The 13,579-nt window shown below is 35.8% G+C and overlaps 1 non-coding gene across 1 annotated transcript; it reads left to right on the top strand.

The window, feature by feature from the left end:
- Positions 1 to 668: 668 nt before the first annotated feature.
- Positions 669 to 776, top strand: LOC112719368 (small nucleolar RNA R71). Its single transcript, XR_003161672.1, has one exon. It is a non-coding gene; the product is annotated as a small nucleolar RNA R71 (small nucleolar RNA).
- Positions 777 to 13,579: the final 12,803 nt, after the last annotated feature.

Genomic DNA, 13,579 nt, shown 5'->3' with positions numbered 1-13,579 from the left:
AGCTGACCCACTTGTGCCTACAAATTTCTAATGGAGGACCTTGTTTCATTCATGAAACTTAAAGTGGCCTTAGATAGATCAGAGACTATGTTTGCTAAGCTAGAGGGGCTCTGCTCAGAATTCTCTGTCTGTTGCTGAGAAGATGATGGAAAAGGCTTGCTGTTGCTAAGCCTGTTTCTTCCACCATTATTAAAGCCTTGTTGAGGCTTTTGTTGATCCTTCTATGAGAAATTTGGATGATTTTTCCATTAGGAATTATAGGTGTTCCCATAGGGTTCACCCATGTAATTCACCTCTGCCATTGCAGGGTTCTCAGGATCATAAGGTTCTTCTTCAGAGGATGCCTCTTTAGTACTGTTGGATGCATTTTGCCATCCTTTCAGATTCTGAGAAATCATGTTGATTTGCTGAGTCAACATTTTGTTCTGAGCCAATATGACATTCAGAGCATCAATTTCAAGAACTCCCTTCCTCTGAGGCATCCCATTACTCAAAAGATTCCTCTCAGAGGTGTACATGAATTGGTTATTTGCAACCATGTCAATGAGTTCTTGAGCTCCTGCAGGCATTTTCTTTAGGTGAATGGATCCACCTGTAGAATGGTCCAGTGACATCTTAGAGAACTCAGATAGACCATAATAGAATATATCCAAAATGGTCCACTTTGAAAGCATGTCAGAAGGACACTTTTTGGTCATCTGCTTGTATCTTTCCCAAGCTTCATAGAGGGATTCACTATCTTTTTGCTTGAAGGTCTAAACATCCACTCTAAGCTTGCTCAGCTTTTGAGGAGGAAAGAACTTGGCTAAGAAGGCCGTGACCAGCTTATCCCAAGAGTTCAGGCTATATTTAGGTTGTGAGTCCAACCATGTTCTAGCTCTGTCTCTTACAGCAAAGAGGAAAAGCATGAGCCTGTAGACTTCAGGATCTACTCCATTAGTCTTAACAGTATCACAAATCTGCAAGAACTCAGTTAAAAACTTAGAGGGATCTTCTGATGGAAGTCCATGGAACTTGCAGTTCTGTTGTATTAGAGCAACTAGTTGAGACTTCAGCTCAAAATTATTTGCTCCAATGGCAGGGATTGAGATGCTTCTTCCATAGAAATTGGAGGTAGGTGTAGTATAATCACCAAGCATCCTCCTTGCGCCTCCACCATTGTTATTGGGTTCGGCCATGTCTCTTTCTTTTTCGAGATTCTCTGTAAGGTTTTCTCTGGATTGTCGTGCTTTAGCTTCTCTTAGCTTCTTCTTCAGAGTCCTTTCAGGTTTAGGATCTGCTTCAACAAGAATGTCCTTGTCCTTGCTCCTGCTCATATGAAAAAGAAGAGAACAGAAAAGGAAGAGGAATCCTCTATGTCACAGTATAGAGATTCCTTTATGTTAGTAGAAGAAAAGAAGAATAAGAATGAGAAGAGAAAAATTCGAACATAGAGGAGAAGAGAGGGTTCGAATTTTGAGATGAGGAGAAGTGTTAGTAAATGAATAAATAAAAAGAAAGAGATGAGAGAGAAAAGTATTCGAAAATTGTTTTTGAAAAAAAAGGTTAGTGATTTTCGAAAATTAAGAGAAGAAATAAAATTAAAATTAAAATTTGAAACAATTAGTTAATTAAAAAGAATTTTTGAAAAAGGGAGAGGAGTTTCCGGAAATTAGAGAGATAAAATTAGTTAGGTTGTTTTGAAAAAGATAAGAAATAGTAAAACAAACAAAAAGTCAATTAGTTCGTTGAAAAAGATTTGAAAATCAATTTTGAAAAGATAAGAAGTTAGAAAAGATTTTGAAATTGATTTTAAAAAAGATATGATTTGAAAAGGAAATTAAAAAGATTTGATTTTTAAAATTAAAATGGATTACTTGACTAACAAGAAACTATAAGATATGATTCTAGAATTTAAAGATTGAACCTTTCTTAACAAGAAAGTAACAAACTTCAAATTTTTTAATCAATCACATTAATTGTTAGTAAAATTTTTGAAAATCATGAAATAAAGATAAGAAAAGATTTTGAAAAAGACTTTCAAATTTTCGAAAATCATAGAAGAAAAATGAAAAAAGATTTTGGAAAGATAGGATTTTTAAAATTGAAATCTTGACTTGACTAACAAGAAACAACTTATTTTAAAAAATTTTTACTAAGTCAACCCAAAGATTTCAAAAATTATGAGTAAAACAAGGAAAAGATATTTTTTGATTTTTGAATTTTTAATGATGAGAGAAAAAAACACAAATATGACTCACAACATGAAAATTATGAATCAAAACACATGATGTATGCAAGAACACTATGAATGTCAAGATGAACACCAAGAACACTTTGAAGATCAAGATGAACATAAGACTTATTTTTTTGAAAATTTTCAAGAAAAGAAAAACATGCAAGACACCAAACTTAGAAAATTTTTAATGCTTAGACACTATGAATGCAAAAATGCATATGAAAAATAAGAAAAAACACAAAACAAGAAAATTTAAAGATCAAACAAGAAGACTTATCAAGAATAACTTGAAGATCATGAAGAATGTAATGCATGATTTTTTCGAAAAAAAAGCATAAATTTTTAAAAACATGCAATTGACACCAAACTTAAAAATTGACTCAAGACTCAAACAAGAAACACAAAATATTTTTTTTGATTTTATGATTTTATAAATTATTTTGGATTTTTTGAAAGTTATATTTGGAAAAACGCAAACAAATAAAAAATATTTTGAAAGATTTTTGAAAACTTTTTGAAAAGAAAATTACCTAATCTGAGCAACAAGATGAACCGTCAGTTGTCCAAACTCGAACAATCCCTGGCAACGGCGCCAAAAACTTGGTGTACGAAATTGTGATCATCAACAATGGCGCCAATAGACTTGGAGGTCTCAAACTTGAATCACACTTTGTCACAACTTCGCACAACTAACCAGCAAGTGCACTGGGTCGTCCAAGTAATACCTTACGTGAGTTAGGGTCGATCCCACGGAGATTGTTGGTATGAAGCAAGCTATGGTCATCTTGTAAATCTCAGTTAGGCAGATTCAAATGGTTATAAAGGTTTTCGAATATAAAGATAAATAAAGCATAAAATAGAGATAGAGATACTTATGTAACTCATTGGTGGGAATTTCAGATAAGTGTATGGAGATGCTTTGTTCCTGTTGAATTTCTGCTTTTCTACTGCCTTCATCCAATCCTTCACACTCCTTTCCATGGCAAGCTGTATGTTGGATTTCACCATTGTCAATGGCTACCTCCCGTCCTCTCAGTGAAAATGGTCCAAATGCTCTGTCACAGCACGGCTAATCATCTGTCGGTTCTCGATCATGTCGGAATAGAATCCAGTGATTCTTTTGCATCTGTCACTACGCCCAACACTCGTGAGTTTGAAGCTTGTCACAGTCATTCAATCCTTGAATCCTACTCGGAATACCATAGATAAGGTTTAGACTTTCCGGATTTTCAAGAATGCTGCCAATGGATTATAACTTATACCACGAAGATTCTGATTAAGGAATCCAAGAGATATGCGCTCGATCTAAGGTAGAACGGGAGTGGTTGTCAGGCACACGTTCATAGGTGAGAATAATGATGAGTGTCACGAATCATCACATTCATCATGTTGAAGTGCAACGAATATCTTAGAATAAGAATACGCTGAATTGAATAGAAGAATAATAGTGATTGAATTAATACTCGAGGAACAGCAGAGCTCCACACCTTAATCTATGGTGTGTAGAAACTCCACCGTTGAAAATACATAAGTGATCAAGGTCCAGACATGGCCAAATGGCCAGCCTCCCCAAATAGCATGTGAATTCATAAATAGGGAAAAAGACAAGACGCTAGTACAATAGTAAAAAGTTCTATTTATACTAAACTAGCTACTAGGGTTTATAGAAATAAGTCTAAGTGCAGAAATCTACTTCCGGGGCCCACTTTGGTGTGTGCTTGGGCTAAGCTTGAGCTTTACACGTGCAAAGGCTTCTCTTGGGGTTAAACACCAAGTTGTAACATGTTTTTGGCATTTAACTCTGGTTTGTGACGTGTTTCTGGCGTTTTACTCCAGAATGCATCATGGAACTGGCGTTGAACGCCAGTTTGCATGGTCTAATCTTGAATAAAGTATAGACTATTATATATTACTGGAAATCCCTGGATGTCTAATTTCCAACGCAATTGAGAGCGCGCCATTTGGATTTATGTAGCTCGAGAAAATCCATTTCGAGTGCAGGGTGGTCAAAATCCAACAACATCAGCAGTCCTTTTTCAGCCTGAATCAGATTTTTGCTCAGGTCCCTCAATTTCAGCTAGAAAATACCTGAAATCACAAAAAAATACACAAACTCATAGTAAAGTCTAGAAATATGAATTTTGCATAAAAACTAATAAAAACATCTCTAAAAGTAGCTAGATCCTACTAAAAACTACCTAAAAATAATGCCAAAAAGCGTATAAATTATCCGCTCATCAGTGATCGTCTTGTAGGGTTTGATAACTGATGATTGGATTTTTGACGGTTTAGAATTCACAAATGAATTCTCGTTGTAAGTATAGTTTCTAAACCAACAATAATCCTTTCATACAAAAGATTGTTTGTCACAAGTAACAAACCCCTAAATTTATAAACCGAAGTATTCAAACCTCGGGTCGTTCTCCCTAGGAATTACAATAAAGTGTCTTGTTATTGGTTGTGAGTTATTTTGGGGTTTTGATAAGAAGTATGAAAGATAAATGACAAGAAAGTAAACTAACAACTATAAAAGGCTCTTGGCAAGGTGTGAGAACTAGAAGTCCTATCCTAGTTATCCTTCTCAATTGTGATGAGAATTGTTCATCGCTACCACTTAGTTAACTCTTACTAAATAAAGGAAAGTCAAGTAGATGAATTGACTTGAGCCACAAGTCCTAGCCAACTCCCAAGGAAAGACTAGCTTTAGTGCACTCCAAACCAATTAGCAATCTCTCCAATTATCAATCAACAAAGGAATTAGATAACTCAAGTATCACTAATTACTCTACCTAGGCCAAGAGGAGCAAAACCTACACTATATCTAGAAGAGGCATTTCAACAAACACATAAAGTGCAATAGAAGTAAACATTATTAAATGCAAGAATTAAAGGAAGATCTAACTACAAAAACAAGAGATCAACGATAGAAAAGCAAAGAAGGACAATTATTATGAATTACCTTGATTGAATTGAAAGAGAGTAGAAGAAACAATACTAGATCTACAACAAAGCATAAGAACAACATAAAGGAAATTACAACAAAAGAATAGAAGAAGATGAATCTAACAACAAGGAATTGAAATGTAGAAGTAGAAGAAAATAAAGATTAAAACCTAGATCTAAGAACTAAACCTAATCCTAATTCTAATTCTAGAGAGAAGTGAGAGCATCTCTCTCTAGAAACTAACTCTAAGCTAATCCTAATGTGTGTGTAATGATTCAAATCCCCTTTGCTCTTCAATCCTTGGCTTTAAATAGCATCTTTGGCGCCAAAGTTGGTTGGGATTGGGCCCCACAACCCTTCAGAATTCGTTGGTTGCGAATTCATTAAAAAATCATATATCAGCACCGACGCGTATGCGCACAGCACGCGTACGCGTCCATGGGGTAATTCGCAGGTGCGCGCAAGCGCCAGGTGCGCGCGCGCGTCCATGGGCGGGTTCAACTTCTTTGACTTTTCATGATTTCTCCACTTTGCATGCTTTCCCTCTTCACTCCTTTGATCCATTCCTAGCCTTTTCAATCTGAAATCACTAATAAACATATCAAGGCATCTAATGGAATCAAAGGGAGATTAAAACCATCAAATTAAGTGTCTAAAAGCATGTTTTCACATCTAAGCACAAATAAGGAGACAATCACAAAACCATGCCATTTCATTGAATAAATGTGGGTAAAATGTGATAAAATCCCCAAAAATCAATACAAGATAAACCGTCAAAACGGGGTTTGTCAATAACTTCAATTTTGGATTGTATCATGGGATTGGAACATGAATTTTGGAAGGAGCAACCTCTTCTATACTACAATGAGCCATACCCTTGCCAATGCACATACCCAACTCAATGATATAGTGGATTTCACAATGATTACATACCTTCACCGCTATATGCCTATGACCTATACCCCCAGCATAATCCCCAATCACCACATTTTCAAACACCACACCAATACCAACAACCACATTCTTACATGCCACCTCAAAACACTTGCCAACATGAACCACCTCCCCCATATACAACCTTCCTTCCAAACAATGAACTTCAATTTTCACCACAATGTGAAGTTGATGCGTGAGCATCTTTCCTATTTTTTTCTAGTGAATTTGCATCTAGTTTGTTGAGTTTAATAAAGAATTAATTATCTTTTAGCTAATAAGGATGCTACTTTGAGTCTTTTGCAATTTTGTTTATTTTAGGTAGCATTCAGCTGGATTTGATGGAGTTTCTGCATCACAAGAATCAAAGGAGATGGCTGCGAGGAGCGACGCGCACGCGTGCCTGATGCGTGCACGTGATTTGGAGATATCCATGGTGACGCGTGCACATAACTGACGTGTACGCGTGATTTGAAGATTTGCTCAGCGACGCGTACACGTGACCGACGCGTCTGCGTGACTCGCAGAAAAGACCATCGACGCGTACGCGTGACTGATGCCACGTGCAGAAAATGCAGAAAATGCTGGGGGGTGATTTCTGGGCCCCCTTTTAGCACCCAAGTTAGGCACAGATCTAGTTAAGCCAAGTAGTCCGCACATTACAAAACGCAGAGTAGTTAGTTAATTCTGATTTAAATTCAAATTTGATTTTAAAATAGGAAAATATATTATCTTAATTTTAAATATTAGATTTTAAATTAATTAGGATTCGTTATAAAAAGGGGAGACTTCTCTTCTATTAGGAGATTCCATTGAGGGGGATTCCATTAGGGAATTCTATACAAATTTACATTCCACATTCCATGAGCAACTAATCCTCCATTGTTAAGGTTAGGAGCTCTGTCTATTTGTATGGATTTATTCGTTTGATCTTTCTAATTTAATCCATGTTTAGATTTATATTTTAATAATTGTTTTCGCTCTTTATTTTATGAATATGGGTGAAACAGAAGTATGACCCATGTTCTAATTGAGTTCTTGTGAAACTTGGAAAAGCTCTTTACTTGAACAACAGCTTGAAAACATATTATATTGAATTTCTAATTATTTGTATTTAACAGGATACCTGACATATAATTCCCTTATTTTTGGATAATTAGGATTCTTTTGGCATATAAACTAGAAATTGATCATCACCCTCTAATTGGAATTAATTGACCAAGGAATTTGCAGTTAATGAATTTTAGAGGAGACTAGGAAGGTTTAAGGAATTAGGGTCTAGTCACATATAGTTTGCTATGAAATTAAATCTTGCATGATTAAAATAGTTAGTAAGAAAAAAATCTGGAAAAATAGATAACTCTAAAACCTTAACTGCTTTCTCAAGTATTTATTTCCCAACTCATTGTTGCTTACTTTCTGAAATTCTTAAAGTATTGTTTAATGCTCTTTGAATATCTCAAAACCATTTTCTGCTTGCCTAACTAATCCTATCAAATGCTATTGTTGCTTGATCCATCAATCCTCGTGGGATCGACCCTTACTCACGTAAAGTATTACTTTGTACAACCCGGTGTATTACTTTGTACAACCTGGTGTGCTTGCCGGTAAGTAGTGTGGTTGTAAAATACCGCACCAGAAGTTTTTCTACCCTTGTCCTAAAACCATCAAGACCTTCAAGTTTTTCTCTAAGAGCAAGAAGGATTCCGAAAAGACTCTCAAGGGCAACTCATGGCTACCATAGCCGAGGCGGTGAACCACTTGCTCCTACTATGCTCAACTGATCAAGGCATTCCTCTTGAAGGATGTGAAGGGTCAACTAGAGAATGGAGTGTAGATGAGAACGTAGAGTCTCAAGAGAAAGAAGAAGGGTTAGAGATTGAAGTGCAACAAAAGGAAGAAAGTGGAGTATTGGAATTGGAGGAGAGAAAGGGAGAATTGTGGGAGATTGATCAAGATGAGGATTCTATCATTGATGATTTTTTGTCCTCCTTGGTCAATCCCCTTAATGAACCTAATGAGCCTCTTCCCATTGAGATTGAGAGAGACATGGAGGTAAACTTCTCACAACCTCCTTGTTATGATATGAGTGTTGGGGAAGAGGAGGAAGAGGTTGGTGAGGAAGAAGTTGACAACCAAGAGCATATTGAGTGGGTGGCAATTTCACCATTGAACTTTATTGGCCCCCATCAATATGTTATCTTGGAGATGGATTACCAACTTAAGATCCTTTTTGGGTTGGTACATGGGGGAGAAATGGGTATTAGTTGCCAAGAGAATCCAAGGCTCTTCAAGAAAATCAATTCAAGCGTTGGAGCTTAATCATGGTGTGAAGCACAATTGAGTGGTTTCCGGAGAGTGTTGGGGTACTTCAAGGGTCAATCAAGAGCTTGTCCATCAAGCTTGGATCATAAAAATCCGCAAGAAGGAGAACGGGAAACTCGAATATGGGATCCCGGAGGATCTTTAACGACCAAGCATGGATGGAGGTTCAAGGAGGAGTGGAAACACGTGCAAGAGTCTCCTCAAAAAGTCCAACTTAAGACTATAAACCAAAGTGCTAGGTGGGGGACACCCCACCATGGTAACATCTTTCTCACCCTTTCTCTTTATTTATAGTCTTAGTTTATTGCATGTTTACTTGTCTTTGTTAGCTTAGGATTAGTTTAGTTTTGAGTTTAGTAGGTTGATTTGCATATGGAATATGATCTTGTGAAGTTTTGAATGTTTTGGGGTTAGATTTTGGTTGAGCTAAGGCTTGGTACCTTAGCTTTTGAAGAAAATTTTTTTTGGAAAAAACAGGGCATGTGCGTGCGCACACACTTGTGCATACGCACACAATAATGAAATTCCACTTCCTGTGCATACGCACACCACCTTGCCAAGCCTCTGCTGGGAGTGCTCGTATGCCTTGTGCGCGCGCATTCCCATATGTTTTGCGCTTTATGCGTTTACGCACGAAACCCTCTTTTTGCGCTCTCTGTGCGAGCGCATGAGCTTATGCAAATGCACGCCAATTTTGCACCCATTCTGCTGGGAGCGCTGGCACAGCCTGTGCGCATGAACCCCTACCTCTTTTCGCTCTTGTGCATGCGCACGGACCTGTGTGTGCACGAACACATGATCCTTAACAAAAAAAAAGAAGTGTCTCGTGCGTATGCACATGCTGGTGCGTACACACACGTCTTGTTTCCCTTTCTGTTCAGAGTGTTCGCACACTCTGTGAAGACGCACCCCTCCCCTGTTTCACCTTGTGTGCGTACGCACAAGTGCTATTTAGGGCAAATTTTTTTTATTTCACTTTGAATTAAGCCCTAACACACTTTCACTCCCTCCACCCTTCTCTTCTCTTGCTTATCCCCTGTTTTTGCTATTTGTTTTACTTAGTTTTCATTGCATCTTATTTTCATTTTAGTCATTATATTAGTTTTCTTTTGTTAATTTAATAAATTTCAACTGTTTCATTGATGTTAATTAGGTTGCTTGTTCATTGAATTTCATCAATGCACTTATACCTTGCCTTAAATTGCTAGCACCTAATTGGATTTGAAAATTTACATTTTGTTGCATATTAGGTGAATTTTTTATAAGTGCATATGGAATCAAGTGAATTGAGTTGAAATTACTTATTCATCATGATTTTCATATCAATTTCATCGCATGACTGGTACTTGTTCCTTGTTAATGCTTTGCATTAGTTTGAGTGACTCAACTTGACTCTTATCAAACTTGTCACTTTTTGTAACAAGTATCTTCACCATGTGACCCTTTTCTTAATGTTTCATGATGAATAAGAAGTTTTCTTCTTATTATTGAATTGGCTATTGCTTATTGTGCTATTCTATACCAATTTTGCACTTTCACTGGCACAATTTTAATATCCAATATCAAATACTCAATTCACTTCTGTGGTTACCTAGGTCTGTTTATGCCAACCTAGGCCATCTAATTGGGGAACACATGCTTACTTTTCGATTGTGTGGATGCCATTTTAACTGGCCGTTTTATGTGTGTTCCAACCGCACGCATAATTGGAACACACACATGTCTAATTTTTTTATCATACCACATCTCTATGCAAACTGCCTCAATTAGATGCTTATTGGCTCCCCCCCCCTTTTACCCTTTCGTGCTACTTTCCCTATGATTCTTAATTATATTTTATTCATTCTTTTTTAGGATGTGATAAAATGGCAAAGAGTCGGGAGAGGAGGAGAACACCGAGGATGAAGATGCCAAGAATGCATTGAACTTGGTAATTTTCATGCAACCTGAGCCCTCGCATCTGCCAACTGAAGGTGGATCTCTTAAGAGACAATTCTTCCCGATTGTGTTCGTGTACGGAGGACCGTGCAACACTTAAGTGTGGGGGAGGATTCGCCATTTGGGGGGGTAAACTTTCTTTTCCGAACACTTTACACTTTATTTTTTTGTTTTCTTTTATTATGTTTCTTGTAGATGTTTGTTAGTATTTTTAACTATTGCATCCTTACTCTAGTTAATATATATATATATATATATATATATATATATATATATATATATATATATATATTGTATTTGCATAGTATATATTTATAGATAGAAGTTGTGATTGGATGATGTAAATAGCATAGTGCTTAGTTCAATTTTGTCCTAATTGTTCATGTTAGTTTTTGCGATGTTGAAAATTAGGAATAGAACTAGGAAAAATTTTGAAATTGCATCCATCACAACATACATACATACATACATATATAGGAAATAACTTTGGTACAAAACAACAAAAATTTTCAAGAATTTTGTTTCAAGGGCATTCTATTGAATTGATTTGAAAAATTATTTTTAAAACTTGTTTAAATGATTTTTATAGAACATAGAAGAGAGATAGAACAAAACAACCTTGTGAGTTGTTGAGCCTTAATGAGTGGTTACACATTATAACCACAAATTTTGTTCATTATGTGCTATGCTCCCTCTATGATTGTAATCTTGGTTTTGCTTGATTTTTTATTTTCAATATTTGATGTTGTGATTGTATTTAGTATGATTGAGGTCATCTTTGAATTAAACTCACTCACCCATATAGCCTAATCCTTGTATCTATCTTTGTAAGCCAATTTTGAGCTTTTTAATCCCGCTTGTTCTAATTGTAACTATATCAAAACCCTAAGTGTAAAACCATGAAATGACCTTGAATTACATCTTTGATTAGCTTAGGTTGAAGTGTATGTGCCATTTAAATGTGGGGGAAATTTTTGGAAGCATTAGTAGTGAAAAAAATTGTGTTTTGGGTACTTATTGAAAATTTGAAAAAATGGGTGCACATTCATGTATCAATTTGCTTTAACCATATGCATTTGTCATAGAAAAAAATGAAATGAAAAAAATAATAAGAGAGGATAAATGTTTCCCCAAAGAAAAAAAAAAGAAGAGAAATGAATGAATAAAAAATGCATACGTGTTTTGAATAGAAACTAAGGCATGAATGTGTGTGAAAAGAAGTAATGAGTGATTAGAATGCATTTTTGTGAATTGGTTAATATAAGTTGAGTTGGACACTTGAGCTAATCAAAGATCCAATTCCTTAGTCCACGTAGCCATGTTTATCCTACCTTAACCTTAACCACATTACAACCATCTAAAGACCTCATGATACTTGCATTCGTGCATCACATGTTTGTTGATTGTTAGTTGAAAAGCAAATCCTTGAAAGCATGATTAGGAGGAGACTTGAGTGATTAAACCCTTAAACATCGAGTGTTGAGAGTGTATACACACCTAGTGAGGGTTCGATCACTCAACTATATGTTTCTATACTTTTTATCATGTATTCATGTAAGTTGCTTCATTTTGATAAGTTGAACCAATTCTCTAGATTGTGATTGCATTGAGCTATTTCTTTGGTTGGTCCTTGATGTAAATACTCTTGCTTGAAATTTTTTGGTTTGTTTTCACCAAACTTATAATACATTATAGATAGATAGATAGATAGATAAAAAGCACATAGTATACATGCATGTAGGTAGATGCATTAAATAAGTTGCTTGCCCTTTTATCCTTCTCCTTTGACTACGATTAGCATGAGGACAACTATTGTTTAAGTGTGGGGGAATTGATGAATCCATATTTAACGATATATTTTGGTTGTAATTGGATGAATTTCATCACATAAACCCACATTTATTCACCAAAATAGCATACTTTTGTGTTTAATCCCTAAATTGAACCTAAATGTGGAAACATGCGTTTTTGTGCTTAAATTGAGCAATTTAATTCCACTTTTATTTTATTTGATGCCATGACATGTTTGTTGAGTGATTTCAGATCAAAGAGGCAAGAATGGATATGCAAAAATGGAAGAAAGCATGTACAAAGGGAGAAAACATGAAGAAAACAAAGGAGAAGCACACAGCTATGCATGCGTGCGCACAACCCTACGTGCGTACGCACAAGAAGAAAATCAACATGCGTGCGTGCGCACAACCATCTGTGCGTACGCACAAGTGAAAATTCAGCGAAGTGTGCATACGCACACACCTGTGCGTATGCACAAGTACCAGCGCGTGCCTCCATTAAAAAGTCACGTGGACTCGCGTTTTGGGGCTCTTTTGGCCCAGTTTTTTAAGGCATAGATGCTTAAATCAAAGGCTATATCAAGGGAGCAACAACTCATATGAAAAAGGAGGTTTTTATTAGGTTTTTAGTAGGTAGATTAGATAGAAAACACATAGTAGGAGTAGGAGTAGTGTAGCATACAAAGCTTGCTTAGGATTAATTAGGGTTTGTAGCATTTTATACTTCGAATTTGATTTTGGATTCTAGCAATTTCATTGCAAGTATTTCTTTAATTTCTCTCTTAATTACTACATTTATTCTACACTTTCTCATATTTTGATTTCTCTTGCCAATTTATATAGTTTTGTAATTTTGGATTTCTAGTTATTGAATTTGATGTTTGATGCTTATTTTATATTTGTTTGAGTTGCCTTTATTGATTTTGATCATTTATGGTTCATAGCTTTTATCATTTTTCCAATTTTTCCATGTTTTATGATTATACCCTCTATGTGTTTGATGAAATGCCAATTTTGATTATGTGGTAATTTCCACCCCTTGAGTTGGGGAAAATGAGTTTATGGATTACTAGATCCATAATGTCCAACATTTAGTGATAATTCTTGGGTTGTTAGTTGATATTGTTTCCACTAACGTTAGCTTTTTACCAATTAGTTTAGTAAGTTAACTAGGATTTGTGAATTAATAACAATTATGCTCACTTGACTTATCCTTCGATGTTAAGGGTTGACTTAATGAGATTAATCCATCACAATTATCATAGTTGTGGTTATGGCAAGGAAGGGATTCCATGACTCATCCAAGTCAAGGTTTCATTTATGTTTTGAACCAGTTTTCCATCACTTTATAGCATTACTTGTCCATATTACATACATAGTTCTTTTATTCCTTCATTAGTTTATTAATTACAATTTTTATCGTTCTTT

This window comes from Arachis hypogaea, chromosome 10 (assembly GCF_003086295.3).
Source record: "Arachis hypogaea cultivar Tifrunner chromosome 10, arahy.Tifrunner.gnm2.J5K5, whole genome shotgun sequence".
Taxonomy (NCBI): Eukaryota; Viridiplantae; Streptophyta; class Magnoliopsida; order Fabales; family Fabaceae; genus Arachis; species Arachis hypogaea.
This window is presented reverse-complemented; position numbering and strand designations above follow the sequence as displayed.